Source organism: Mytilus trossulus, unplaced genomic scaffold (genome assembly GCF_036588685.1).
Source record: "Mytilus trossulus isolate FHL-02 unplaced genomic scaffold, PNRI_Mtr1.1.1.hap1 h1tg000441l__unscaffolded, whole genome shotgun sequence".
NCBI lineage: Eukaryota > Metazoa > Mollusca > Bivalvia > Mytilida > Mytilidae > Mytilus > Mytilus trossulus.
The window spans coordinates 1-20,499 of NW_026963362.1; the positions used below are offsets into that span (position 1 = coordinate 1).

General features: G+C 36.1%; 1 long non-coding RNA gene across 1 annotated transcript; it reads left to right on the forward strand.

Annotated features, from left to right (window-relative positions):
- The first annotated feature begins 411 nt into the window (after positions 1-411).
- On the forward strand, positions 412-19,512 carry LOC134702380 (uncharacterized). Its single transcript, XR_010104397.1, has 4 exons — positions 412-539; positions 2,363-2,470; positions 10,170-10,331; positions 11,553-19,512. It is a non-coding gene; the product is annotated as an uncharacterized LOC134702380 (long non-coding RNA).
- Positions 19,513-20,499: the final 987 nt, after the last annotated feature.

Consider the following 20,499-nt stretch of genomic DNA (forward strand, 5'->3'; position numbering starts at 1 on the left):
CTTCTGTGCACGATTTTATCATTTTTTACGCAACCATATCGTATGATCACCATTTTTTTTCTTTCTCAGTCTGTTATGAAGTGAAAATATGGAAGCTACTTAAATGTCGTGTTTAAAAGGTTTGCCGATTGACACCTTATAGTAAACAATCAACAGTTTAACGTGGATATTGAGCATGTGTTTAACATGTACACAATCAGATAATAGTCTATTTTAAGGACAGATCCATGCGTATTACAATCACCGGATTTTCACGAGAGGGTCATGCTGAGGTCACTTTGCATACAAAAAATATATCGGCAAATTGCTTCCTGGAAGCAAGCAATTCAAATAAGGTAAACTTCTTCAAAAAAAAGTATATGTACATAAGTTTTATAATGAAAACTTTCCATTTAGTTATAAAAAACATATGCATTATTTATTTTTTTTAATTTGAGGTTTCATATGACTTTAAACCTAATTTAGTCAAATTGGTAACTTTATTGTAGATGAAGAAAGTGAAGAAGAAATTGCAGAAATATTTAGACCAGAAAAGAAAGGTATATGTTTTTTGAGAAAAAATAAAGGCAGCAGTAGTATACTGCTTATAGTATTGTGGTTATTTTAGTGAAGCAAAGGGTCAAAGATGATTGGTATAGATTTCACTAAAATTTATATTTTAAAGATCAAATTTATTTGTTAATGCATATGGATTCACCAATATAAAGATACACATTACATATAAGTCTGATTAACTTGAAACTTAGTACACATGTTCCCTATGACATGATCTTTCTAATTTATATCAACTAAAATTAATTTGTAGATATTCATCCAGATTTTAGAAAATAAATGGGGAGGTTGGGAGGATTTTATTTCAAAAACTTTATTTCATATGAAACCCTCTTGTGGCATATACTTCATATATGCAAGTGTAATAATAAGCTTATATCATGTATAAGGAATTATACATAATTTTTACAATTCTGAAATATATCTCTGATGGCAACCACTGTTTTACATTCAATTTTCGCTATAGAAACCTATTTATAAGTGACTTGAGTGTTGAGAAATGCACTCTTCAGTTGTACTACCTACACTCCATTTATCATGTTTATTTTACTTCTAAGCAAAGCATTATGGTCCCCATAAAATAGCAAATGTATTGGTATGCAAAACAAGTATGAGAAGTACAGAATAAAATGAAAACTCAAACCGTTTTAAAAATAATAGGGTTGGTGCCTTATACATCATTGTACATGTTATATGCAAGATGCAAAATATAATTACAATGTAAAACATGAACTTTAAAAATAAGAAAGTTGTTTAATGTCGAATCTGTTAAGGGTATAAAGACGGAAGGTGTTTGCTGTTTGTCATCAAAAAAACCAACAGCCATCATGAGTGGGTAAATCTAAGGAATTGTGATAATAAAATACATATGTTTGTCGACTTTTTGAACTCAATATACAGTCATAAATCTAAAAGTTTGTGCTTGTGTCAATTTCTTTTAATCCAGTCATGTTTTATTGTACCAATGTCATAGGTGGATCCAGGGGGGGGGGCCGTGGGAAAAAATTGGTTGATTATATAGGGAATCACTGAAGCATGACTGGAGCGGCCCCCCCCCCCCCCCTTAGGAAAAGTTCTGGATCCGCCACTGAATGTGTTCCATGTTCCTTGCGCTTTGGATATCATTCCCAGTCCAAATTTCTCGACACAAAGCCATTGTCTAAATAAAAATATCCATTTTTTTCTATTCACAGAATTTTTTTGCGTTCTTGGACACAGCCTATTATACATACTTGTAACCCGAATATTTCATGCCTTTCTCGTAATCAATGCAATCTCTATTCTCTGAAGATGATGTTGTCATATTAGAACATGTTGACTTAATCATTATGTCTAGATTACTGCAAGAAAAACAAAGACTGAAATTTGAAACAGGAAGTTATGAATGAAACAAAATTATTGATGGTTATAGGTTCAGAATGAACAAAATCCTGAAATCGTATTTTTTTTTTATTAAAACAAATCTGGATGAGTCGATTTCCGAGAGGGCCTGGGTGGGGTTGAAAATCAATTAAATCTAATTGGCCTTAAATGCCAAATTATATTTATTACTCTAATTTCACAGTCCACTGAACATAGACAATGATAATACGAGAGAAGCATCCATGTACTTTGGACACATTCTTGTTTGTATGAAAAAAACAATAAACCTTTTCCAAATGTTTTGCTGTTTTTAAAAAAAATATAGATATTATACATTATCTTCATTCATTCTTGAAAATGACAATAGTATTAAAAAAAGGAATCCAACTGTATCAACAATTTTCTTACTTGCAAGTCAAATTATAGATTTGCATAATTTTCATTGTAGGAAGAAGATATGTGCAATGGAGTGAGAAAGATTCGAGCATTGTAAAATCCTACTTCAAACAATACATCCAGGATGTTTCTAAAGAAGGTGCAAAAGGGAGAATGCCAGGTATGTTTTATTGCATATAGTATTAACCACTTATTCATGCCTTGTTATTATGAATATCATACATTGATTTCATTATTCAGACTATTCAGTCAAAATAATCAGTTTAAATAAGGTTCAGGTGTTGCTCAGGCTTTAGTCTTCTATCTTGCGATTTGTATGCTGTTTTAATTGTCTTTTGATTTTTTTCTTGTTTTTCTTGTTGTTGTCAGTTTATTTTAGACATATGAGTTTGATTGACCCTTTGTGTTTAACTGTCCCTCGATGTAAGATTAGATATGAGGAAGCGTTTACTGAAAGTTATATACTTGCATATGAATTATTTTTATTCAAATATGTACTTCTTTCTGATATGTTCTTTCTGACATGGGCTGATTTAGTTGTGTTACTTTTTATGATTCAAACGTCACTGATGAGTCTTTTGTAGACTAAAATGCACATCTGGCGCAAATACAAAATTTTAATCCTGGTATCTTTGATGAGTTTATTAATAGCTTAAATGCTCGAATGATAAGCTTATCCTTTGACAATGTATGAATTTTTGAACATCATATGGTGCATTACATTTGCTCGCAAAAATCATTGTTTACACCAATTATTTTACAGGTAAACGCGGGTTAATAGAGGTATTATAAGATTACACTTATTTCTTATTTTACTTTTATTTTTTTAGTCTCTTATTATGCACAATCACTTAGTCTTGGAAATATAAACAAGATAAAAGATTGAAAAACATAGTAAATCTAGATATTTTACAATCGTAACATGCACAAAAGTACATGTACATGTATGTGCTGAATAAAAGTGCTCATTTTAGTGAACATTGAAAGATTCCAGGGTATTTTAGTATGCCAGGACTCGGCTAAAGGAAGTACAGATGCCTTTCCAATTATTCATAGTGCATTGCCATGAAATATCTGGACTGTCTACAGAGGTGTTTACAACTACAATTTTACTATAGTTTCTAGGGATTTCAGTGAAAAAATACAGACTACTATTGTCATACCAAAAATTAAGGATTTGAAAGAAAAAAATTGTTTCGTTTCAAAAGCATAAGTTTAATGACATGTTTGGTAGATTGTTCATTAAAATGGCTTGGTTTACAATTCTGAGTGATATTTTGTGTGATAGTGGATGAACATGTGTCCTCCCTGAAGCCGCTATTGCAACACCTAGAATGGCAGATGCTTTTCATGTATGTTCAAATGTAATTATAAATAGACATGTACATCAGATAACTGCATGTGGTTTGCTAGAATTTATAATAGCAGTCGTTATGAAAATATAGTTCATGACTATGTGACGTTCAAATATGTGATTACTGGGTGTAAGGAATATGAGTCAGATATCATACTTTAAAAACAGTCCATATCAAGCATGATACCAATCTTGGTCTTGATCGTGTAAATTATGCTTGATGGTTACCGATCCATCTCCAAGATATGGCTTCCCTTAACAAACATCACTCACAGGTGGCAATGAAATTTGCAAACGGTAATTTTTACAATACGTAAGACCAGTAAGTTGACTTCTTATATTACAATTCATCAGGCACAAACAGAGAATAATGAGTCGTGAATGGCAATGTTGGTACCATACGTTTAATAGAACATCCCTTCGAGACGAAAGATGGTAGCTGAACCAGAAGTCAGTAGACTGGTAGATGAATTTGCAAGATTTATTGGCTTGAGTCATTCTACAACAGATGAACGACAGCACCAAGACTACAAAAACACAAAAGGATTTTTTCAAAAACTTTAAAATACTTTCTAAAGGAATGGACGAGTTTTGAAATCAATTTGTAGAAGAGTCGATCGTCAGATTTGTACAAAATTTACTCTTTTAAGGTGGTACCCAACACTTTCACTAAAATTAATTTGGGTCGTTTAATTTTCATAAAATTTTGTCAAAGTATTTACTTTGACACTTTAATAAAAATATAAAAATTTAAAATGTTTTGAACCAACTGTTTTGTCAGAAAAATTACACTGGTTATGTAGCAATTTGTCGAACATCAGTTTTGATCATTGAGAAGCTTAATATTCCTTTTACAACACAGTGTAATTAAAACGTTTAGCTGACTTTACAGAGTTATCTCCCTGTAGTGTTAGGTACCACCTTAAGGAAATGGTTGATTCAGAAGTAGGTAAGATATGAATATGAACTCCAAGATATTGAGTTCAAATAGTACGATCTTTGAATGAAATGCGAAACGAAGGATAGTCTGCTACCGGTATTTTTAACCAGATTAAAAAGAACTTTTTCATTTAAAATCCGTTAAATGAAACTGGAAACTTATTTGCAAAGCTGGAGAACCTGGACACTGACTGCATCTCTTTTCTAGACTTTTCATTTCTTCTTTAGCCACAAAAACCAACTGCTCCTCCTTCTTTGTTTCAGGGTGTGGTATTAATTCACAGCAAATGGGTATACTTGAAACGTTCTACAATTTGCCATCAACTGATTCCCTTTCTGACGCATATATCGTTGGTGGGACAGCAATGGTAAATTTATTGCCACCACTCGGGGCAAACATATTTGATGATAATGCAAATGATATCATACTGCCTTACATAAAGTATCCAAGAGTAGACATCTATTTGATGTTAACTTAATTAATTATTTTAAGGCTGGGACAAAAACAAAAGGTAAAGTATTGGTGCTAGACGGCAAGTTGTTGGTTCTGGAAGAACCCCAAGGGTTTTGAGTAGTTTGTCGGAAGATGACAATAAAACGGAATTGTTCAACTTTCTTGCCGACATAATTGCTATTTTAGAGACTAATGAAAATGATTATGCCACTCATCAAGGTGAAAATATTCTTTGCAATTTCAATACAGATGCTTCCTAGCTATCCCCTTGTGACCATGAAAAAGCATATACACAAATGATTGTTTATGATAAGCATGCTGCTGAAAGGTTGTAAAAAGTAGTTTTACCTAGTACTGAAATAAATGTAGTAGTATTAAGAAATGCAGTACTCCCAAGATTAGGTGTGGACAAATTAAGGATAGGTTTTTGAAGGAATAAAGATTTTCGATGGCTTCCTGAGCATGTAATATCAACATTTTTTGGTCCTTGTGTAAAGCTTTTCCTTTCCTCTGAACATTTAGTGAGTGTGTTGGCATCAGAAAGTAAAGAGATCAATTTAGCAGACATTGGAAGTATTCTAAGATTTAACAGACATTTTTGCCCGATTTTGTATGAAGACACAGACATGGACATCATAGAAGTATTTGTTTGCATCATGTACGGAAACATCACTGTTTGCTGTTAAGGATGCACGATTTAAATCGTTTGCAAAAAGCAGTGGCCTTATGATGCTATTCCGCCTACCACAAAATCCTTATCAATACCATTACCTGTGGGAGGCAGAATAGTACCATAAGGCTGCATCCATGCAAACGATTTTAATCTTCTGGAACACATCAAAAGAGAAGCATATCAAGTTGGACATGTTTGGACTCGTCCGATGTTATCCATTCCACATGTACCAAGTCATGAACACAGGAGTTAGGTTAAAGAAATAATACAATGACAAATGGAAACCAAAATGGACTTCTTTGTTGGCAGCTGATCCTCGTGTCATGATTTTTTGAAATGCGGATGCAAGAAATTCAGCTGTGTTGGTAACTGTAACGCTATCATTCTGGCCTCCCGCGTATTTTTATATGTCAGACAGATAATTACAGATAATTATAAGATAAGCAATCTGTCTTTCTAAACAAACTATATTTGCATTTGAACTTAACAAAGTCAGTGATATCTCTAATTAAATTGAGAGAAATGATATAATTGACATTTTTCACGTTTTGATGCCATTTTGGGACCGGAAGTCATTTTTTTCTTCATGTAGGCATTGTTTTTTCGTGCTTTAGGAACTGTAATTTAATTTTTATCAAAACTTACATTGGATGAGACCTATTACACAGCTTTCAAAAGATTTACGAAATTTAACCAATTTGATAAGACGCCATTTGCAAAATAAGCGGTGGCCATCTTGAAAAAATGCTTTTTTTTTATGGCCAGCAGCTGATTTTTATACGACCGCAAAATTTGAAAATTTTTTCGTCGTATATTGCTATCACGTTGGCGTCGTCGTCTGCGTCGTCGTCCGAATACTTTAAGTTTTCGCACTCTAACTTTAGTAAAAGTGAATGGAAATCTATGAAATTTTAACACAAGGTTTATGACCACAAAAGAAAGGTTGGTATTGATTTTGGGAGTTTTGGTCCCAACATTTTAGGAATTAGGGGCCAAAAAGGGCCCAAATAAGCATTTTCTTGGTTTTCGCACTATAACTTTAGTTTAAGTTAATAGAAATCTATGAAATTTTGACACAAGGTTTATGACCACAAATGAACGGTTGGGATTGATTTTGGGAGTTTTGGTTTCAACAGTTAAGAAATTAGGGGCCAAAAAAGGGCCCAAATAAGCATTATTCTTGGTTTTCGCACCATAACTTTAGTATAAGTAAATAGAAATCTATGAAATTTAAACACAAGGTTTATGACTATAAAAGGAAGGTTGGTATTGATTTTGGGAGTTTTGGTCCCAACAGAATAAGGGGCCCAAAGGGTCCAAAATTAAACTTTGCTTGATTTCATCAAAATTGAATAATTGGGGTTCTTTGATACGCCGAATCTAACTGTCATGACTGTGTATGTAGATTCTTAACTTTTGGTCCCGTTTTCAAATTGGTCTACATTAAGGTCCAAAGGGTCCAAAATTAAACTTAGTTTGATTTTGACAAAAAATGAATCAGTTAGGTTCTTTGATATGCTGAATCTAAAAATGTACTTAGATTCTTGATTATTGGCCCAGTTTTCAAGTTGGTCCAAATCGGGGTCCAAAATTAAACTTTGTTTGATTTCATCAAAAATTGAATAAATGGGGTTCTTTGATATACCAAATCTAACTGTGTATGTAGATTCTTCATTTTTGGTCCTGTTTTCAAATTGGTCTACACTAAAGTCCAAAGGGTCCAAAATTAAACTTAGTCTGATTTTAACAAAAATTGAAATCTTGGGGTTCTTTGATATGCTGAATCCAAAAATGTACTTAGATTTTTTATTATGGGCCCAGTTTTCAAGTTGGTCCAAATCAGGATCTAAAATTATTATATTAAGTATTGTGCAATAGCAAGTCTTTTCAATTGCACAGTATTGCGCAATGGCAAGAAATATCTAATTGCACAATATTGTGAAATAGCAAAAAAAAATTTAATTAGAGTTATCTTTCTTTGTCCAGAGTAGTAAGCAAGAAATATCTAATTGCAAAATATTGTGCAATAGCAAGATTTTTTTTAATTGGAGTTATCTTTCTTTGTCCAGAATCAACTTAAATCTTTGTTATATACAATATACAATGTATATTTACTTTTTACTACCAACTGATAAATTAAAATAATCTTTACCATTCAGTGATAACAAGCAGTTTTTTTACATCTTAATATTTTATGATGTATTTAAATGAGTAGTTATTGTTGCAAACTCCATTAGAAATTTTAATTGAGATTAGTTTTGGAATAAGGGAAAGGGGGATGTGATTAAAAAAATTGGGTTCAATTTTTCTCATTTGAAATTTCATAAATAAAAAAGAAAATTTCTTCAAACATTTTTTTGAGAGGATTAATATTCAACAGCATAGTGAATTGCTCTAAGAGAAAACAAAAATTTTAAGTTCATTAGAACACATTCATTCTGTGTCAGAAACCTATGCTGTGTCAATTATTTAATCACAATCCAAATTTAGAGCTGAATCCAGCTTGAATGTTGTGTCCATACTTGCCCCAACCGTTCAGGGTTCAACCTCTGCGGTTGTATAAAGCTACGTCCTGCGGAGCATCTGGTTTTAATTATCATTTAGTCCACCCATATACCAAATTTCATGCTTATATATATATCAAGATTTACACAATTATGTCCATAATATCTCCCACTACTAGGGTTGATTTCAGTGCTAGACATAGCCTTAGCATTTCAGAATATTTATGGGTTGGATTTTTGTTTTTTATATTAAGATAGTTGACTTATCACTGCCACATATTGTCTGTTGACTTTTCCGATATGATAAAACACTTACTGACTGGATATTCGTAGAGTAGTAAGTTTATTGTCCTCTCCGATACAACTATTGCCCTCGGCTACGACTCAGGACAACAGGTTGCAAGTTGGGGACAATAAATTTACTTCCACTCATACCCAGTCAATAAGTATACACTATAAGCAGTAGGTTTACTATATTTGGTAAATGGAATGATTGTGAGGTGTACATGTCCACCTGGTAGGTGTCATCTGACCTTCATCTCATTTTCATGATTCAGTGGTCAAAGTTAAGTTTTGAGTTTTGGTCTTTTTTACTAATACATGTACTATATATTTAAAAGGTTAACTACTATGTTTGTTGTATGGAAGGATTTTAAGGTGTATATGTCTGTCGGGGCAGGTATCATCTGCCCTAGACCTCATTTTCATGGTTCATTGGTCAATTTTAAGTTTTCTTTGTTAAGACTTTTTATGCCCCACCTACGATAGTAGAGGGGCATTATGTTTTCTGGTCTGTGCGTCCGTCCGTCCATTCGTTCGTCCGTCCGTCCGTCCGTCCGTCTGTCCCGCTTCAGGTTAAAGTTTTTGGTCGAGGTAGTTTTTGATGAAGTTGAAGTCCAATCGACTTCAAACTTGGTACACATGTTCCCTATGATATGATCTTTCTAATTTTAATGCCAAATTAGAGATTTTACCCCAATTTCACGGTCCACTGAACATAGAAAATGATAGTGCGAGTGGGGCATTCGTGTACTGAGGACACATTCTTGTTCTTACATATTATAAGCAATAGGTCAACTATATTTTATGCATACATTGACTGTAAGGTGTACAGGTCTGTCTGGCATGGTTCATAAGCCCTAGACCTCATTTTCATGGTTCATTGGTAAATTTTAAGTTTTCATGGTTAAGACTTTTTCTTAGAACTATAAGCAATAGGTCAACTATGTTTGATTTATTGAATGACTGTAACATGTGTAAGGTGTACATGTGTTTCTTATCTGGTTTATCTGACCTTGACCTCATTTTCTAGGATCATGTTAAGTTTATGTGTTACTTGTACTAAAGCTTTATATTCAAGACTATCAACTTAAAATTAATGGTTAGTAAAGAAGGCAAGACATTTCAGCAAGGGCACTCTTGTCTTTAATCAATCTTCCTTTATGGTCCCTTTTAACTGAAAACATTCTCTATGTGTCTGTTTGAAGTCATGTTTTGTTTTTACATAAATCAGGCCATTTGTTTGCTTTATTTGAATTATTTTTTATTTGTAAATATATTGGTGTTTTAAATATACATCATGTACATGTATTATCTGAGGGAAAAAATCCTGGAAGGCAAATTTAAAATACATTCTAATAAATATTTTGAAACTCATTATTTTTGGGAAATTATATACACAAAAATCTCGTTCAATGTTAATTGATGTCAAACAATAGCAATATGATACAGGTATCATTCAATGATCATGGTAACATTGATTAGATTGCCAAGAATTAGACTACTTCAACTTGAATTATTCTTCTTTCAATATTTTTTTTTACAAAGTCAATTCCTCAAGTGTGATGTCAAGAAAAAGACAGAAACAAGATAGGTATCTTTAAAATAGTTTGATTTTGTTTCATACATTGATACAAACTAGACATTTTATTCCAGGTTTTAAGGACATACAAAAATTTATGAAGTCAAACCCTATGGTAATGGCCCAAGAGAGTGACTTTTTGACAAGAAGAGATATCATCAAATCAAAAATATTTAATGAAAGAAAAAAGACCAGGAGCAATTATGACAAGAGGAGAAAGCAATTTAATTGTTAAGGTATGCGTTTATTTTAACTACTTATAATTGCTGTATAATTCAACTTCAGAACTTTATTGAATAATCAGTAAAATGAAATCCATGCATTTTTTGTACTGTTCAAAATTAGGCTTTCTTTAGAAGAAAATATGGACACAGATGGAAAAAATGTTTAAATTCAGTAAAAAAAGGTCATACTTTAACACCATTCCATTATTTCCTCCTTATTCAAGTTCAGTTTCCTTTTGTCAATTCTTGAAGGCACGGAAAGTTGAATACTGATTTCCTTTGTCCTTTATTTTTTTTTAATAACTTATCTGATTTGTTATAATTATTTATAAAAAGAGGACAAAAAGATAATTTTATTGATGATAATAATTCAATTAATAAGACAATTTATTCATGAAATTTTTATACCATCTAAATATGTTTTATATATCTTACTATAAAACTATTTAATTTTTTTATTTAAGTTCGTTGATATTTGCATGCACTCTATATATTCTGGGACCTAAAACCATTTGCGAAGTGACCAAACATAAAGTATTTAGTGTGACCTAAAGGAGTAGGTTCAGTAAGACCCCTTTTTGGCCCAAAAATATAGCAGTTTTACAAAATTGTGAAATTGTAATATTTTAGTTATTTATTGGAAAGTAGAATGCTTCTGCTACATAATAAATATAAGCTGTTTTTGACAATACAATGTACATATATTGGGTACTGGCATCATTAAGTCATGCTAAATTACTGAAATCATTTTAGCATTTTAGTTAAATTTTTGACGGTTTCCGTCTTAAATGAAAGTGGCTGCATTCGTGTTCATTCATAATATTGAAATGTAAGTTGTATTTACTGATAATACATTACAGATATAAAGATTGAGGATGACCACAGATGTGGCCATTTGAAAAGTGACGTTTTTTGGCATATTTGATAGATTTTTCATATTTAAGCTTGAATCAGATCGTTTTTAATGACTCAATCAGTTAAAATCTTTCACAAAAGCTAATTAAATCAATTTAAATAGACACTTCAGTGTTTAAAAAGTGTACAAAATCTTTCGTTAGATGAACCTGAAATTTGAGGCCAAAATTGGCTCTTACCGGACCTACTCCTTTAAAATTGAAATGATTAATTACTATCCAGCTTTTGAAAACATTTAATAATATTTTAAGATATTTTATTGACTGAGACAAAGCAAGTAAAGGGCTGTATTAAGATTAAATGATGAACTTTTTACAGACATATGTTGTGCCAACAGACTGTTCCTCAGCATGACAGAGATATGGTATACCTGTAAACTATTCTTCTGCCTGTCACACACAAAGATGTGGTGTACCTGTAGACTGTACTTAGACTAACACAGAGATATGGTGAACCAATAGACTGTTCCTCAGACTAACACAGAGATATGGTGAACCTGTAGACTGTTCTTCAGCCTGTCACAGAAATTTAGTGTACCTGTAGACTGTTCCTCAGACTAACACAGAGATAAGGTGAACCTGTAGACTGTTCTTCAGCTTGTCACAAGGATGTTGTGTACCTGTAGACTGTTCTTCAGCCTGACACAGAGATACGGTGTAGATATAGACTGTTCCTCAGACTAACACAGAGATAAGATGAACATGTAGACTGTTCCTCGTACTTACACAGAGATATGGTGAACCGGTAGACTGTTCCTCATACTTACACAGAGATATGGTAAACCTTTACACTGTTCCTCGTACTAACACAGAGATATGGTGAACCTGTAGACTGTTCCTCGTACTAACACAGCGATATAGTGAACCTGTAGACTGTTCTTCAGCCTGTCACAGAGATTTTGTGTACCTGTAGACTGTTCCTCAGACTAACACAGAGATATGGTGAACCTGTAGACTGTTCCTTGTACTAGACTGTTCCTCGTACTAACACAGAGATATGGTATACCTGTAGACTGCTCTTTAGACTTACACAGAGATATGGTGAACCTGTAGACTGTTCCTCAGACTTAACACAGAGATATGGTGAACCTGTAGACTGTTCCTCGTACTTACACAGAGATATGGTGAACCTATAGACTGTTCCTCAGACTAACACAGAGATATGGTGAACCTGTAGACTGTTCCTCGTACTTACACAGAGATATGGTGAACCTGTAGACTGTTCCTTGGACTAACACAGAGCTATGGTATACCTGTAGACTGTTCCGCGTACTAACACAGAGATGAGGTGAACCTTTAGACTGTTCCTCGTACTAACACAGAAATATGGTAAACCTGTAGACTGTTCCTCGTACTAACACAGAGATATGGTATACCTGTAGACTGTTCTTTAGACTTACACAGATATATGATGAACCTGTAGACTGTTCCTTGTACTAACACAGAGATATGGTGAACCTGTAGACTGTTCCTCGTACTAACACAGGGATATGGTATACACGTACACTGTTCTTTAGACTTACACAGAGATACGGTGAACCTGTAGACTGTTCCTCAGACTAACACAGAGATATGGTGAACCTGTAGACTGTTCGTTAGACACACAGAGATATGGTTTACCTGTAGACTGTTCTTTAGACTAACACAGAGATATGGTGAACCAATAGACTGTTCCTCAGACTAACACAGAGATATGGTGAACCTGTAGACTGTTCTTCAGCCTGACACAGAGATACGGTGTACATATAGACTGTTCCTCAGACTAACACAGAGATAAGATGAACATGTAGACTGTTCCTCGTACTTACACAGAGATATGGTGAACCGGTAGACTGTTCCTCATACTTACACAGAGATATGGTAAACCTTTACACTGTTCCTCGTACTAACACAGAGATATGGTGAACCTGTAGACTGTTCCTCGTACTAACACAGCGATATAGTGAACCTGTAGACTGTTCTTCAGCCTGTCACAGAGATTTTGTGTACCTGTAGACTGTTCCTCAGACTAACACAGAGATATGGTGAACCTGTAGACTGTTCCTTGTACTAGACTGTTCCTCGTACTAACACAGAGATATGGTATACCTGTAGACTGCTCTTTAGACTTACACAGAGATATGGTGAACCTGTAGACTGTTCCTCAGACTTAACACAGAGATATGGTGAACCTGTAGACTGTTCCTCGTACTTACACAGAGATATGGTGAACCTATAGACTGTTCCTCAGACTAACACAGAGATATGGTGAACCTGTAGACTGTTCCTCGTACTAACACAGAGATATAGTGAACCTGTAGACTGTTCTTCAGCCTGTCACAGAGATTTTGTGTACCTGTAGACTGTTCCTCAGACTAACACAGAGATATGGTGAACCTGTAGACTGTTCCTTGTACTAGACTGTTCCTCGTACTAAAACAGAGATATGGTATACCTGTAGACTGCTCTTTAGACTTACACAGAGATATGGTGAACCTGTAGACTGTTCCTCAGACTTAACACAGAGATATGGTGAACCTGTAGACTGTTCCTCGTACTTACACAGAGATATGGTGAACCTATAGACTGTTCCTCAGACTAACACAGAGATATGGTGAACCTGTAGACTGTTCCTCGTACTTACACAGAGATATGGTGAACCTGTAGACTGTTCCTCGGACTAACACAGAGCTATGGTATACCTGTAGACTGTTCCGCGTACTAACACAGAGATAAGATGAACATGTAGACTGTTCCTCGTACTTACACAGAGATATGGTGAACCTGTAGACTGTTCCTCATACTTACACAGAGATATGGTAAACCTTAAGACTGTTCCTCGTACTAACACAGAGATATGGTGAACCTGTAGACTGTTCCTCATACTAACACAGAGATATAGTGAACCTGTAGACTGTTCTTCAGCCTGTCACAGAGATTTGGTGTACCTGTAGACTGTTCCTCAGCTTGACATATATATGGTGAACCTGTAGACTGCTCCTCAGCCTGACACAGAGATATGGTGACACAGTTGTTGTTTACCAGTAGTCTGATACAAATATATGGTTAACTAGTATACTATTCCTCAGCTTTTTAAGGTGAACCTATAGTTTAGATCTACTTCCATCTGTCACCATCGACTGCCAACTGTATTATCTAACCGCCATCTCTAACCATCGACTGCCAACAGTAACCATCGTCTATCAACTGTACCATCAAATGCCGAATGTAACCATCGTCAATCAACTGTACCATAAAACAGCCATCTGTAACCATCGTCTGTCAACTACCATCAACAGCCATCTGTAACCATTGTCTGTCAACTACCATCATCAGCCATCTGTAACCATTGTCTATCAGCTGTACCTTCAAACGCAATCTGTAACCATCGTCTATCAACTGTACCATCAAATGCCATCTGTAACCGTTGTCTGTCAACTACCATCATCAGCCATCTGTAACCATTGTCTGTCAACTACCATCAAACGCCATCTGTAACCATTGTCTGTCAACTGTACCATCATCAGCCGTCTGTAACCATCGTCTATCAACTGTACCATGAAATGCCATCTGTAACCATCGTCTATCAACTGTACCATCAAATGCCATCTGTAACCATCGTCTATAAACTACCATAAAACGCCCTGTAACCATCGTCTGTCAACTACCATCAACAGCCATCTGTTACCATCGTCTATCAACTGTACCATCAAACGCCATATGTAACCATCGTCTATCAACTGTACCATCAAATGCCATCTGTAACCATCGTCTATAAACTGTACCATAAAACGCCATCTGTAACCATTTTCAGTAAACTACCATCAACAGTCATCTGTAACCATTGTCTATCAGCTGTACCTTCAAATGCAATCTGTAACCGTTGTCTATCAACTGTACAATCAAACGCAATCTGTAGCCAACGTCTGTTAACTACCATCATCAGCCATCTGTAACCATCGTCTATAAACTGTACAATCAAATGCCATTTGTAACCATCGTCTATCAACTGCACCATCAAATGCCATCCGTAACCATTGTCTATAAACTGTACTATAAAACGCCATCTGTAACCATCGTCTGTAAACTACCATCAACAGCCATCTGTAACCATTGTCTATCAGCTTTACCTTCAAATGCAATCTGAAACCGTTTTCTGTCAACTGTACAATCAAACGCAATCTGTAACCATCGTCTGTTAACTACCATCATCAGCCATCTGTAACTATTGTCTATCAACTGTACAATCAAATGGCATTTGTAACCATCGTCTATCAACTGTACCATCAACCGCCATCTGTAACTGTTGTCTGTCAACTGTACCATAAAACGCCATCTGTAACCATCGTCTTTCAACTACCATCAACAGCCATCTGTAACCATCGTCTATCAACTGTACCATCAAATGCCATATGTAACCATCGTCTATCAACTGTACCATCAAATGCAATCTGTAACCATTGCATGTCAACTACCATCAACAGCCATCTGTAACCATTGTCTGTCAACTGTGCCATCAAACGCCATATGTAACCATCGTTTATCAACTGTACCATCAAATGCCATCTGTAACCATCATCTATCAACTGTACCATCAAATGCCATCTGTAACCATCGTCTATCAACTGTACCATCAAATGCCATCTGTATCCATCGTCTATAAACTGTACCATAAAACGCCATCTGTAACCATCGTCTGTCAACTACCATCAACAGCCATCTGTAACCATCGTCTATCAACTGTACCATCAAATGCCATCTGTAACCATCGTCTATCAACTGTACCATAAAACGCCATATGTAACCATCGTCTGTCAACTAACATCATCAGCCATCTGTAACCATTGTCTGTCAACTGTACCATCAAATGCCATTTGTAACCATCGTCTATCAACTGTACGATCAACCGCCATCTGTAACCATCGTCTGTCAACTACCATCAACTGCCATCTGTAACCATCGTCTATCAACTGTACCATCAAACGCCATATGTAACCATCGTCTATCAACTGTACCATCAAATGCCATCTGTAACCATCGTCTATCAACTGTACCATTAAATGCCATCCGTAACCATCGTCTATAAACTGTACCATAAAACGCCATCTGTAACCATTGTCTGTCAACTAACATCATCAGCCATCTGTAACCATTGTCTGTCAACTGTACCATCAAATGCCATCTGTAACTGTTGTCTGTCAACTGTACCATAAAACGCCATCTGTAACCATCGTCTTTCAACTACCATCAACAGCCATCTGTAACCATCGTCTATCAACTGTACCATCAAATGCCATATGTAACCATCGTCTATCAACTGTACCATCAAATGCAATCTGTAACCATTGCATGTCAACTACCATCAACAGCCATCTGTAACCATCGTCTGTCAACTGTGCCATCAAACGCCATATGTAACCATCGTTTATCAACTGTACCATCAAATGCCATCTGTAACCATCATCTATCAACTGTACCATCAAATGCCATCTGTAACCATCGTCTATCAACTGTACCATCAAATGCCATCTGTATCCATCGTCTATAAACTGTACCATAAAACGCCATCTGTAACCATCGTCTGTCAACTACCATCAACAGCCATCTGTAACCATCGTCTATCAACTGTACCATCAAATGCCATCTGTAACCATCGTCTATCAACTGTACCATAAAACGCCATATGTAACCATCGTCTGTCAACTAACATCATCAGCCATCTGTAACCATTGTCTGTCAACTGTACCATCAAATGCCATTTGTAACCATCGTCTATCAACTGTACGATCAACCGCCATCTGTAACCATCGTCTGTCAACTACCATCAACTGCCATCTGTAACCATCGTCTATCAACTGTACCATCAAACGCCATATGTAACCATCGTCTATCAACTGTACCATCAAATGCCATCTGTAACCATCGTCTATCAACTGTACCATTAAATGCCATCCGTAACCATCGTCTATAAACTGTACCATAAAACGCCATCTGTAACCATTGTCTGTCAACTAACATCATCAGCCATCTGTAACCATTGTCTGTCAACTGTACCATCAAATGCCATCTGTAACCATCGTCTATCAACTGTACCATCAACCGCCATCTGTAACCATCGTCTGTCAACTACCATCAACATCCATCTGTAACCATCGGCTATCAACTGTACCATCAAATGCCATATGTAACCATCGTCTATCAACTACCATCAAATGCCATATGTAACCATCGTCTATCAACTGTAGCATCAAATGCCATTTGTAACCATCGTCTCTCAACTACCATCAACAGCCATCTGTAACCATTGTCTATCAGCTGTACCTTCAAATGCAATCTGTAACCGTTGTCTATTTACTGTACAATCAAATGCCATTTGTAACCATCGTCTATCAACTGTACCATCAACCGCCATCTGTAACTGTTGTCTGTCAACTGTACCATCAAATGCCAACTGTAACCATCGTCTGTCAACTACCATCAACAGCCATCTGTAACCATTGTTTATCAACTGTACCATCAAATGCCATCTGTAACCACCGTCTTGTCAACTACCATCAACAGCCATCTGTAACCATCATCTATCAACTGTACCATTAAATGCCAACTGTAACCATCGTAACATCAACTATACCATCAAATGCCATCTGTAACCATCGTCTTTAAACTGTACCATAAAACGCCATCTGTAACCATCGTCTGTCAACTACCATCAACAGCCATCTGTAACCATCGTCTATCAACTGTACCATCAAATGCCATCTGTAACCATCGTTTATCAACTGTACCATAAAACGCCATATGTAACCATCGTCTGTCAACTAACATCATCAGCCATCTGTAACCATTGTCTGTCAACTGTACCATCAAATGCCATCTGTAATCATCGTCTATCAACTGTACCATCAACCGCCATCTGTAACCATCGTCTGTCAACTACCATCAACAGCCATCTGTAACCATCGTCTATCAACTGTACCATCAAACGCCATATGTAACCATCATCTATCAACTGTACCATCAAATGCCATCTGTAACCATCCTCTATCAACTGTACCATCAAATGCCATCCGTAACCATCGTCTATAAACTGTACCATAAAACGCCATCTGTAACCATTGTCTGTCAACTAACATCATCAGCCATCTGTAACCATTGTCTGTCAACTGTACCATCAAATGCCATCTGTAACCATCATCTATCAACTGTACCATCAACCGCCATCTGTAACCATCGTCTGTTAACTACCATCAACCGCCATCTGTAACCATTGGCTATCAACTGTACCATCAAACGCCATATGTAACCATCGTCTATCAACTACCATCAAATGCCATATGTAACCATCGTCTATCAACTGTACCTTCAAATGCAATCTGTAACCATCGTCTAGAAACTGTACCATAAAACGCCATTTGTAACCATCGTCTGTCAACTACAATCAACATCCATCTGTAACCATTGTCTATCAGCTGTACCTTCAAATGCAATCTGTAACCGTTGTCTATCAACTGTACAATCAAATGCAATCTGTAACCGTTGTCTATCAACTGTACAATCAAATGCCATTGGTAACCATCGTCTATCAACTGTACCATCAACCGCCATCTGTAACTGTTGTCTGTCAACTGTACCATCAAATGCCAACTGTAACCACCGTCTGTCAACTACCATCAACAGCCATCTGTAACCATTGTCTGTCAACTAACATCATCAGCCATTTGTAACCATTGTCTGTCAACTGTACCATCAAATGCCATCTGTAACCATCGTCTATCAACTGTACCATCAACCGCCATCTGTAACCATCGTCTGTTAACTACCATCAACCGCCATCTGTAACCATTGGCTATCAACTGTACCATCAAACGCCATATGTAACCATCGTCTATCAACTACCATCAAATGCCATATGTAACCATCGTCTATCAACTGTAACATCAAATGCCATCTGTAACCATCGTCTAGAAACTGTACCATAAAACGCCATTTGTAACCATCGTCTGTCAACTACCATCAACAGCCATCTGTAACCATTGTCTATCAGCTGTACCTTCAAATGCAATCTGTAACCGTTGTCTATCAACTGTACAATCAAATGCCATTGGTAACCATCGTCTATCAACTGTACCATCAACAGCCATCTGTAACCATTGTCTATCAACTGTACCATCAAATGCCATCTGTAACCACCGTCTGTCAACTACCATCAACAGCCATCTGTAACCACCGTCTGTCAACTACCATCAACAGCCATCTGTAACCATCGTGTCAACTGTACCATCAAATGCCATCTGTATTCATCGTCTATCAACTGTACAATCAAATACCATCTGTAACCATCGTCTATCAACTGTACCAACAACCGCCATCTGTAACCTTTGTCTGTCAACTGTACCATCAAACGCCATCTGTAACCATCGTCTGTCAACTACCATCAACAGCCATCTGTAACCAGCATCTATCAACTGTACCATAAAACGCCAACTGTAACCATCGTCTATCAACTGTATCATCAAATGCCATCTGTAACCATCGTCTATCAACTGTACCATCAAATGCCATCTGTAACCATCGTCTATCAACTGTACCATCAAATGCCATCTGTAACCGTCGTCTATCGTGCTTTTTCTTCAAATGCCATAAAACAGCATCTGAACCAGTATTTGCCAACTGTAGCACGTGCTACCATTTGTAACAATTGTTTGTCAACTGTAATAGCAATGCCATCTGTAACCATCGTTATTCAACTGAACAATCAACGACCATCTGTAACCATCGTCTGTCAACTACCATCAACATCCATCTGTAACCATCGGCTATCAACTGTACCATCAAACGTCATATGTAACCATCGTCTATCAACTACCATCAAAGGCCATATGTAACCATCGTCTATCAACTGTACCATCAAATGCCATCTGTAACCATCGTCTAGAAACTGTACCATAAAACGCCATTTGTAACCATCGTCTCTCAACTACCATCAACAGCCATCTGTAACCATTGTCTATCAGCTGTACCTTCAAATGCAATCTGTAACCGTTGTCTATCAACTGTACAATCAAATGCCATTTGTAACCATCGTCTATCAACTGTACCATCAACCGCCATCTGTAACTGTTGTCTGTCAACTGTACCATCAAATGCCAACTGTAACCATCGTCTGTCAACTACCATCAACAGCTATCTGTAACCATTGTCTATCAACTGTACCATCAAATGCCATCTGTAACCATCGTCTATCAACTGTACAATCAAATACCATCTGTAACCATCGTCTATCAACT